The sequence below is a fragment of the Mustela erminea genome, chromosome X, assembly GCF_009829155.1.
Source record: "Mustela erminea isolate mMusErm1 chromosome X, mMusErm1.Pri, whole genome shotgun sequence".
In the NCBI taxonomy this organism is placed as follows: Eukaryota; Metazoa; Chordata; class Mammalia; order Carnivora; family Mustelidae; genus Mustela; species Mustela erminea.
The window spans coordinates 46,396,595-46,407,500 of NC_045635.1; positions in this window are offsets into that span (position 1 = coordinate 46,396,595).

The following is a 10,906-nucleotide window of genomic DNA, read 5'->3' on the forward strand; positions in this document are numbered from 1 at the left end:
GAGCTCTCGAAAGTAGCTAGGACAAAGAAATTCCTTATGTACAGAGGAAAGCCCATCAGAATAACATCAGACCTTTCCACAGAAACCTGGAAAGCCAGGAAGGGCTGGCAAAACATATTCAGGGCACGAAATGAGAAGAACATGCAGCCAAGAATACTTTATCCAGCAAGACTGACATTCAAAATGGATGGAGAGATAAAGAGCTTCCAAGACCGGCAAGGTTTAAAAGAGTATGCAACCACCAAGGTGACACTGCAGGAAATATTGGGGGGGGGATTCTATAAAAGAGGAAAAATCCTAAGAATATAATTGAACCAAAACATATGGAGACAAACTATAGAAAGAAAGACTTCACAAATACCACGATGTCAATAAAAACGTTTCTCTCAATAATCACTCTCAATGTGAATGGCCTAAATGTGCCCATAAAATGATACAGGGTTGAGTGGAGAAGGGAGTTGGGGGAAATTGGAAGGGGAGGTGAACCATGAGAGACTATGGACTCTGAAAAACAATCTGAGGGTTTTGAAGGGATGGGGGGTGGGAGGTTGGGGTACCAGGTGGTGGGTATTATAGAGGGCACGGATTGCATGGAGCACGGGGTGTGGTGCAAAAATAATGAATACTGTTATGCTGGAAATAAAAAAAAAACTATAAAAAAATGATACAGGGTTGCAGATTGGATAAAACGACAGGAGCCATCCATATGTTGTCTACAAGAGACCCATTTCGAACCTAAGGATACACCCAGACTGAAAGTGAAGGGATAGAGAGGCATCTTTCATGCCAATGGACCCTAAAAGAAACCCTGGGGTAGTGTTTCTCATATCAGATAAATTAGATCTTAAACTAAAGACTGTAGTCAGAGACACAGAAGGACACTACATAGTTTTTAAAGGGTCTATCCATCAAGAAGATCTAAAAATTGTAAATATTTATGCCCCCAATATGGGAGCAACCAATTACATAAGAAAACTATTAATAAAAATAAAGAGTCATATTGCTATGAAAACATTAATAGCAGGAGATCTTAACATGCCACTCTCAGTAATAGAGAGATCATCCAAGCAGAAAATCAATAAAGAAACAAGAGCATTGAATGACACATTGGACCAGATGGACCTCATAGATATATACAGAACATTCCACCCTAAAACAACAGAATACTCATTCTTCTCGAGTGCACATGGAACCTCCCCAGAATAGACCACATACTGGGTCACAAATCAGGGCTCAACTGATACCAAAAGATTGAGATTATTCCCAGCATATTCTCAGACCACAGTGCTTTGAAACTGGAGCTCATCCACAAGGAAAAGTTTGGAAGCAACTCAAACACCTGGAAGCTAAAGACCACCTTGCTTAAGAATGCTTGGATCAACCAGGAGATCAAAGAAGAAATGAAACAATTCATGGAAACCAATGAGAATGAAGACATTTCAGTCCAAAACCTATGGGATACAGTCAAGGCGGTCCTAAGGGGGAAATACATAGCCATCCAAGCCTCCCTCAAAAAAATTGAAAAATCCAGAATACACCAGCTATCTCTACACCTTAAAGAGCTGGAGAATCAACAACAAATTAAGCAACTCCATACACAAGAAGGGAAATAATCAGGATTAGAGCAGAGATCAATGAGATAGAAACTAGAGATACAGTAGAATGCATCAATGAAACTAGAAGCTGGTTTTTTGAAAGAATCAATAAGATCGATAAACCTTTGGCCAAACTAATCCAAAAGAAAAGAGAGAAGGCCCAAATTAATAAAATTATGAATGAAAAGAGAGAGATCACAACCAACAGCAAGGAAATCGAAACAATCATCAGAAGATATTATCAATAGTTATATGCCAATGAGTTAAGCAACCTGGATGAAATGGATGCATTCCTGGAAAACTATAAACTTCCAAAATTGAACCAGGAAGAAATACACAATGTAAATAGACTGATATCTAGTAACGAGATTGAAGCAGTGATCAAAACCTCCCAAAAACCAAGAGCCCAGGACCTGATGGATTCCCGGGGGAATTCTACCATCCTTCAAAAGAAGAAATAACACATATTCTCCTGAAGTTGTTTCAAAAAATTGAAGCAGAAGGAAAACTTCCAGACTCTTTCTATGAAGCCAGCATTACCCTGATCCCCAAACCAGGCAAAGACCCTACCAAAAAGGAGAATTTCAGACCAATATCACTGATGAATATGGATGCTAAGATTCTCAACAAGATCCTAGCAAACAGGATCGCACAGCACATTAAAAAGATTATCCACCATGATCAGGTGGGATTCATCCCTGGGCTACAAGGATGGTTCAACATTCGAAAATCAATCAATGTGATAGAACAAATGAATAAGAGAAGAGAGAAGAACCACATGGTCCTCTCAATTGATCAGAAAAAGCATTTGACAAAATCCAGCATCCGTTCCTGATTAAAACGCTTCAAAGGATAGGGATAGAGGGAACATTCCTGAACCTCATCAAATCTATCTATGAAAGACCCACAGCAAATATCATCCTCAATGGGAAAAAGCTTGCAACCTTCCCGTTGATATCAGGAACAAGACAAGAATGCCCACTCTCACCACTCTTGTTCAACATAGTATTAGAAGTCCTAGCAACAGCAATCAGACAACAAAGAGAAATAAAAGGTATCCAAATTGGCAATGAAGAAGTCAAACTCTCTCTCTTCGCAGATGACATGATTCTTTATATGGAAAACCCAAAAGACTCCACCCCCAAACTACTAGAACTCATACAGCAATTCAGCAACGTGGTAGGATACAAAGTCAATGTGCAGAAATCAGTGGCTTTCTTATACACTAACAATGAAAATACAGAAAAGGAAATTAGAGAATCGATTCCATTTACTATAGCACCAAGAACCATAAGATACCTGGGAATAAACCTAACAAAAGAGGTAAAGGATCTGTACTTGAGGAACTACAGAACACTCATGAAAGAAATTGAAGAAGACACAAAAAGATGGAAGACCATTTCATGCTCTTGAATCAGAAGAATAAACATTGTTAAAATGTCTATACTGCCTAGAGAAATATATACTTTTAATGCTATTCCGATCAAAATTCCACTGGTATTCTTCAAAGAGCTGGAGCAAATAATCTTAAAATTTGTATGGAATCAGAAGAGACCCCGAATCACTAAGGAAATGTTGAAAAACAAAAATAAAGCTGGGGGCATCACGTTACCTGATTTCAAGCTTTATTACAAAGCTGTGATCACCAAGACAGCATGGTGCTGGCATAAAAACAGACACATGGACCAGTGGAACGGATTAGAGAGCCCAGATATGGACCTGCAACTCTATAGTCAAATAATCTTTGACAAAGCAGGAAAAAATATACAGTGGAAAAAGACAGTCTCTTCAATAAATGGTGCTGGAAAAATTGGACAGCTATATGTAGAAGAATGAAACTCAACCATTCTCTTACACCATACACAAAGATAAAGTCGAAATGGATAAATGACGTCAATATGAGACAGAATCCATCAGAATCTTAGAGGAGAACATAGGTAGCAACCTTTTCGATATCAGCCACAGCAACTTCTTTCAAGATATGTCTCCAAAGGCAAGGGAAACAAAAGTGAAAGTGAACTTTTGGGACTTCAACAAGATCAAAAGCTTCTGCACAGGAAAAGAAACAGTCAACAAGACAAAGAGGTAACCCACGGAATGGGAGAAGATATTTGCAAATGACAGTACAGACAAAAGGCTGATATCCAGGATCTATAAAGAACTTCTCAAACTCAACACACACAAAACAGATAATCGTGTCAAAAAATGGGCAGAAGACATGAACAGACACTTCTCCAATGAAAACATACAAATGGATGACAAACACCTGAAAAAATGTTTATCATCACTAGCCATCAGGGAAATTCACATCAAAACCACATTAAGATACCACCTTACACTAGTTAAAATGGCCAAAATTAACAAGACAGGAAACAACGTGTGTTGGAGAGAATATGTAGGAAGGGGAACCCCCTTACACTGCCGGTGGGAATGCAAGTTGATGCAGCCACTTTGGAAAACAGTGTGGAGATTCCTTAAGAAATTAGAAATAGAGCTTCCTATGACCCTGCCATTACACTACTGGGTATTTACCCCAAAGATACAGATGTCGTGAAAAGAAGGGCCATCTGTACTCCAATGTTTATAGCAGCAATGGCCAGAGTCACCAAACTGTGGAAAGAACCAAGATGCCCTTCAACGGATGAATGGATAAGGAAGATGTGCTCCATATACACAATGGAGTATTATGCCTCTATCAGAAAGAATGAATACCCAACTTTTGTATCAACATGGACAGCACTGGAAGAGATTATGTTGAGTGAAATAAGTCAAGCAGAGAGAATCAATTATCATATGGTTTCACTTATTTCTGGACCATAAGAAATAACAAAGAGACATGATGAGATGGAGAGCAGAAGGGATTTGAGGGAAATTGGAGAGGGAGATGAACCATGAGCGACTATGGACTCTGAAAAACAATCTGAGGGTTTTGAAGGGGCAGGGGATGGGAGGTTGTGTGAGCCTGGTGGTGGGTATTATGGAGGGCACATATTGCATGGAGTACTGGGTGTGGTGCATAAACAATGAATTCTGTTACACTAAAAAGAAATTAAATTAAAAAAAAAAAACTTCCCACAAAGAAAAGCCCAACACCAAATGACATCACTGGTGAGTTCTATCAAATGTTGAATGTAGCTTAACAGAATGGAGTAATATAATATTTAAATGGTAAAATAGGTGTTTTCTACCATCTTCTTCCAAGGAGCACTGACTTTGACAATCACTCATCACTGAGAGAGCCTTTGTTGAAATCCATGAACCAAGTGGAGAAGTTCCAGCACACCACTGGAGACAAAATTCTGAGATTGGATACATTGGAGAGGGTAGTAAGAGCAGTTTCACTTTACCAACATCACTGTTTCCCCAACTTGGCACAGCTCAGTGCCAAGAGAGTTCTTTTTGCTTGTGATTTCTCCCATGGGGAAAGTGAGACCATGTAAGTGAGCATCTGGCTTCCACAGGTGTGTGGAACACTTCCAGTGATCCATTTTTTTCTTACACTGCCCAGAATATTTAGGTGCTACAGCACGACTGGGGTAGGGTGGGTGATAGAGTAGCTGGAAGAACAGTAGCCAGGATTCTCAAATCCATCAAAGGGACAGGTTAATACAAATCATGCAGTGGACATCATCAGGAAGGCTGCCCAGGAGCTTTTAGAAATACCTTACCTGAAGATACCCCCAACTGGCCACGGACACCCCCCAATGCTCTCTGCCCCTCACCTACATACATCTCTTTCCTTATGGTAAGCTCTCTGTGCCTCTGGGAATGTCTAGAGAGATCCTTTTCATACAGGTAATGAGCACAAGCAGAGAGCTGGCAAGATTGTTGGATTGGGAGAATGCACACAAACTTGAGCTTTAAGCACTGCCTTTGAGAGAGCATATAGGAGGCTGTCAACTCTCAGCTTTACTTTGCAGGATCAAGAGAAGTCATACACTTTTATGAACTCCTCCCCAAGAAGGAATAAATAGTGTGCAGCAGGGGTATTAGAAAAGGTCTGAGAAAATCTCAGAATCCCTAATAAGATTGATGGAAGGGATTAGTCTTTTTTTTTTAAAAGTATTTTATTTATTTATTTGATCCCCAAACCAGCCTTCCCATTCCCTGGGGCTCGATCCCAGGACCCCGAGATCATGACCTGGGCTGGAGGCAGAGCTCAATGCACTGAGCCACCCAGGGGCCCCAGGTATTAGTCTTTGAAAACAAGTCAGTAGAGTATATATAAAGGTGGTGACTGCTTTACAAATACAAAGATGGCAATGCAAGACTTGAAAGAATTAAAAAAGATATTCCATGCAAACTCAACACACACAAAACAGGCAAACATATCAAAAAATGGGAAGAAGATATGAACAGACACTTCTCCCATCAAGACATACAAATGGCTATCAGACACATGAAAACATTTTCATCATCATTAGCCCTCAGGGAGATTCAAATTAAAACCACATTGAGATATCACCTTACACCAGTTAGAATGGCCAAAATTAACAAAACAGGAAACAACATGTGTTGGAGAGGATGTGGAGAAAGGGGAACCCTCTTCCACTGTTGGTGGCAATGCAACTTGGTGAGGCCTCTTTGGAGAACAGTGTGGATATTCCTCAAGAAATTAAAAATAGAGCTTCCCTATGACCCTGCCATTGTACTCCTGGGTATTTACCCCAAAGATACAGATGTCGTGAAAAGAAGGGCCATCTGTACCCCAATGTTTATAGCAGCAATGGCCACAGTCGCCAAACTATGGAAAGAACCAAGATGCCCTTCAACGGACGAATGGATAAGGAAGATGTGGTCCATATACACTATGGAGTAGTATGCCTCCATCAGGAAGGGTGAATACCCAACTTTTGTTGCAACATGGACGGGACTGGAAGAGATTATGCTGAGTGAAATAAGTCAAGCAGAGAGAGTCAATTATCATATGGTTTCACTTATTTGTGGAGCATAACAAATATCATGGAGGTCAAGGGGTGTTAGAGAGGAGAAGGGAGTTGGGGTAAATTGGAAGGGGAGGTGAATCATGAGAGACTATGGACTCTGAAAAACAATCTGAGGGGTTTGAAGTGGTGGGGGGGTGGGAGGTTGGGGTACCAGGTGGTGGGTATTATAGAGGGCATGGATTGCATGGAGCACTGGGTGTGGTGCAAAAACAATGAATACTGTTATGCTGAAAAGAAATAAATAATTAAAAAAAGAGAGTACTCATAGATCTAAAAGGAGAAATATACAACAATACAATAATAATAGTGGATTTACATACCCACTTTCAGCAAAGGATAGATCATCAAGACATAAAATCAATAAGGAAATGTTGGACTTGAACTATACTTTAAACTAAATTGGCCTAAAAACATACAGAACATTCTACCAAAAGGCTGCAGAATACACACTCTTTCAAATGCACATGAAAAATTCTCTCCAATATGTTATATATCATATCATAAAACAAGTTTCAACACTTTTAAGAAGACTGAAATCATATCATTTGTCTTTTCTGGTCACAGAGGTATGAAATTAGAAACAAATAACAGGAAAACTGGAAGACTCACAAATGTGTAGAAATTAAACACACTTCTTTTTTTATGTTCAATTAGCCAACATATAGAACATCATTAGTTTTTTTTTTTAATTTTAAGAGGTACATTTTTAAAATTTTTTTAATTTTTATTTTTTATAAACATATAATATATTTTTATCCCCAGGGGTACAGGTCTGTGAATCGCCAGGTTTACACACTTCACAGCACTCACTGTAGCACATACCCTCCCCAATGTCCATAACCCCACCACCCTTCTCCCAACCCCCCTCCCCCCAGCAACCCTGTTTGTTTTGTGAGATTAAGAGTCACTTATGGTTTGTCTCCCTCCCAATCCCATCTTTTTTTTTTTTTTAAAGATTTTTATTTATTTGACAGACAGACCACAAGTAGGCAGAGAGGCAGGCAGAGAGAGAGGAGGAAGCAGGCTCCCTGCGGAGCAGAGACCCCAATGCGAGGCTCGATCCCAGGACCCTGGGATCATGACCTGAGCTGAAGGCAGAGGCTTTAACCACTGAGCCACCCAGGCGCCCCTCCCAATCCCATCTTGTTTCATTTATTCTTCTCCTACCCCCTTAACTCCCCATGTTGCATTTCCATTTCCTCGTATCAGGGAGATCATATGATAGTTGTCCTTCTCCGATTGACTTATTTTGCTAAGCATGATACCCTCTAGTTTCACCCACGTCATCGCAAATGGCAAGATTTCATTTCTTTTGATGGCTGCATAGTATTCCATTGTGTATACATACAACATCTTTTTTTTTTAAAAGATTTTATTTATTTATTTGACAGGCAGAGATTACAAGTAGACTGAGAGGCAGGCAGAGAGAGAGGAGGAAGCAGGCTCCCCTCTGAGCAGAGAGCCAGATGCGGGGTCAATCCCAGGATGCTGGGATCATGACCTGAGCCGAAGGCAGAGGCTTTAACCCACTGAGCCACCCAGGCGCCCCTATACCACATCTTCTTTATCCATTCATCTGTTGATGGACATCTAGGTTCTTTCCATAGTTTGGCTATTGTAGACATTGCTGCTATAAACATTCGGGTGCATGTGCCCCTTTGGATCACTATGTTTGTATCTTTAGGGTAAATACCCAGTAGTGCAATTGCTGGGTCATAGGGTAGTTCTATTTTCAACATTTTGAGGAACGTCCATGCTGTTTTCCAGAGTGGTTGCATCAGCTTGGGTTCCCCTTTCTCTGCATCCTCGCCAGCATGTCATTTCCTGACTTGTTAATTTTAGCCATTCTGACTGGTGTGAGGTGATATCTCATTGTGGTTTTGATTTGTATTTCCCTGATGCCGAGTGATATGGAACACTTTTTCATGTGTCTGTTGGCCATCTGTATATCTTCTTTGCAGAAATGTCTGTTCATGTCTTCTGCCCATTTCTTGATTGGATTATTTGTTCTTTGGGTGTCGAGTTTGCTAAGTTCTTTATAGATTTTGGACACCAGCCCTTTATCTGATATGTCACTTGCAAATATCTTCTCCCATTCTGTCCGTCGTCTTTTAGTTTTGTTAACTGTTTCCTTTGCTGTGCAAAAGCTTTTGATCTTGATAAAATCCCAATAGTTCATTTTTGCCCTTGCTTCCCTTGTCTTTGGTGATTGAACCTTATTAGTTTTTGATGTAGTGTTTCAATGATTCATTAGCTGTTTATAACACCCGGTGCTTATCACATCACATGCCCTCCTTAGTACCCATTACTAAGTTACCTCATCCCTCAAACCCCTCCTTTCTGTAACCCTCAGTTTGTTTCCCAGAGTCTAGAGTCTGTCATGGTTTCTCTCTCTCTCTCTCTCTCTCTCTCTCTCTCTGATTTCTTCCAGTTCAGTTTTCCCTTCCTTTTCCTGAGGTCCTCTGAGGTATTCCTTATATTCCACATATGAGTGAAACCATATGATAATTGTCTTTCTCTGCTTGACTTATTTCATAAATAACACACTTCTGAAATAATAAAATCCCTAGGAATAAACATAACCAAAGGGGTTAAAGAACTATATTCTGAAAACTATTGAACATTTATGAAAGAAATTAAAGATTACACAAAGAAATGGAAAGACATTCCATGCCCATGGCTTGGAAGAACAAATATAGTTGAAATGTCTATACTACCCAATGCAATACGCACATTTAATACAAACCCTATCAAAATACCAACAGCATTTTTCACAGAACTAGAACAATCCTAAAATTTGAATGTAACCACAACAGACCCCAAATACAAAAAAAAAAAAATCCTGAAAAAAAAGGACAAAGCTGGAGGCATCACAATTCCAGACTTCAAGTTATATTTCAAAACTGTGGTCATCAAAATGTTATGGTACTGGCACAAAAATAGACACATAGGTTGAATGTACAGAACAGGAAACTCAAAACTCAGAAATGGACCCACAACTATATGGTCAGTTAATCTTTGACAAATGTTGTTGGGAAAACAGGACACCAGCATGCAAAAGAGGGAAACTAGACCACTTTTGTACACCATACACAAAAATGGATCCAAAATGGATTAAAGACCAAAAAATGTGAGACATAAAACCATCAAAATCCCAGAAGAAAACACAGACAACATCCTTTCTGATACCAGCTGTAACAAATTTTTCTAGGTATCTCCTGAGACAAGGGAAAGATAAGCACGAGTAAACTATTGGGGCTACATCAAAATAAAAAGCTTCTGCACAGTGCAGGAAACAATCAACAAAACTAAAGTGCAACCTATGTAATGGTAGAAGACATTTGCAAATTACAGCTCTGATAAAGGTTAGTATCCAAAATATATAAAGCATTTATACAACTCAACACCCAAGAAACAAACAATCCAGTTTAAAAATGGGCAGAATACACGAATAAACATCTTTGTAAAGAAGACCTGCAGATGGCCAACAGACATATGGAGAGATGTTCATCATCACTTACCACCCGGGAAATGCAAATCAAAACTATAATGAGGTGTGTCTGGGTGGCTCAGTGGGTTAAGCCTCTGCCTTTGGCTCAAGTCATGATCTCAGGGTCCTGGGATTGAGCCCCACATCAGGCTCTCTGCTCAGTGGGAAGCCTGCTTTCCTCCTCTCTGTCTCTGCCTGCCTCTCTGCCTACTTGTGATCTCTCTGTCAAATAAATAAATAAAATCTTTAAAAAAAAACTATAATGAGATATCACCTGACATCTGTCAGAATGGCTAAAATCAGCAACACAAGAAACAACAGGTGTTGGCAAGGATGTAGAGAAAAAGGGACCCTCTTGCTCTGTTGGTGACAATGCAAACTGGTGCAACCATTGTGGAAAAACAGTGTGGAGATTCTTCAAAATGTTAAAAGTAGAACGATCCTTTCCATAGTTTGGCTATTGTGGAAAGAACCTAGATGTCCATCAACAGATGAATGGATCAAGAAGATCTGGTATATATACACAATGGAATACTATGCAGTCATCAAAAGAAATGAAATCTTGCCATTTGCGACAACATGGATGGAACTAGAGCGTATCATGCTTAGCGAAATAAGTCAAGCAGAGAAAGACAACTATCATATGATCTCCCTGATATGAGGAAGTGGTGATGCAACATGGGGGCTTAAGTGGGTAGGAGAAGAATCAATGAAACAAGATGGAATTGGGAGGGAGACAAACCATAAGTGACTCTTAATCTCACAAAACAAACTGAGGGTTGCTGGGGGGAGGGGGTTTGGGAGAAGGGGGTGGGATTATGGACATTGGGGAGGGTATGTGCTTTGGTGAGTGCTGTGAAGTGTGTAAACCTGGT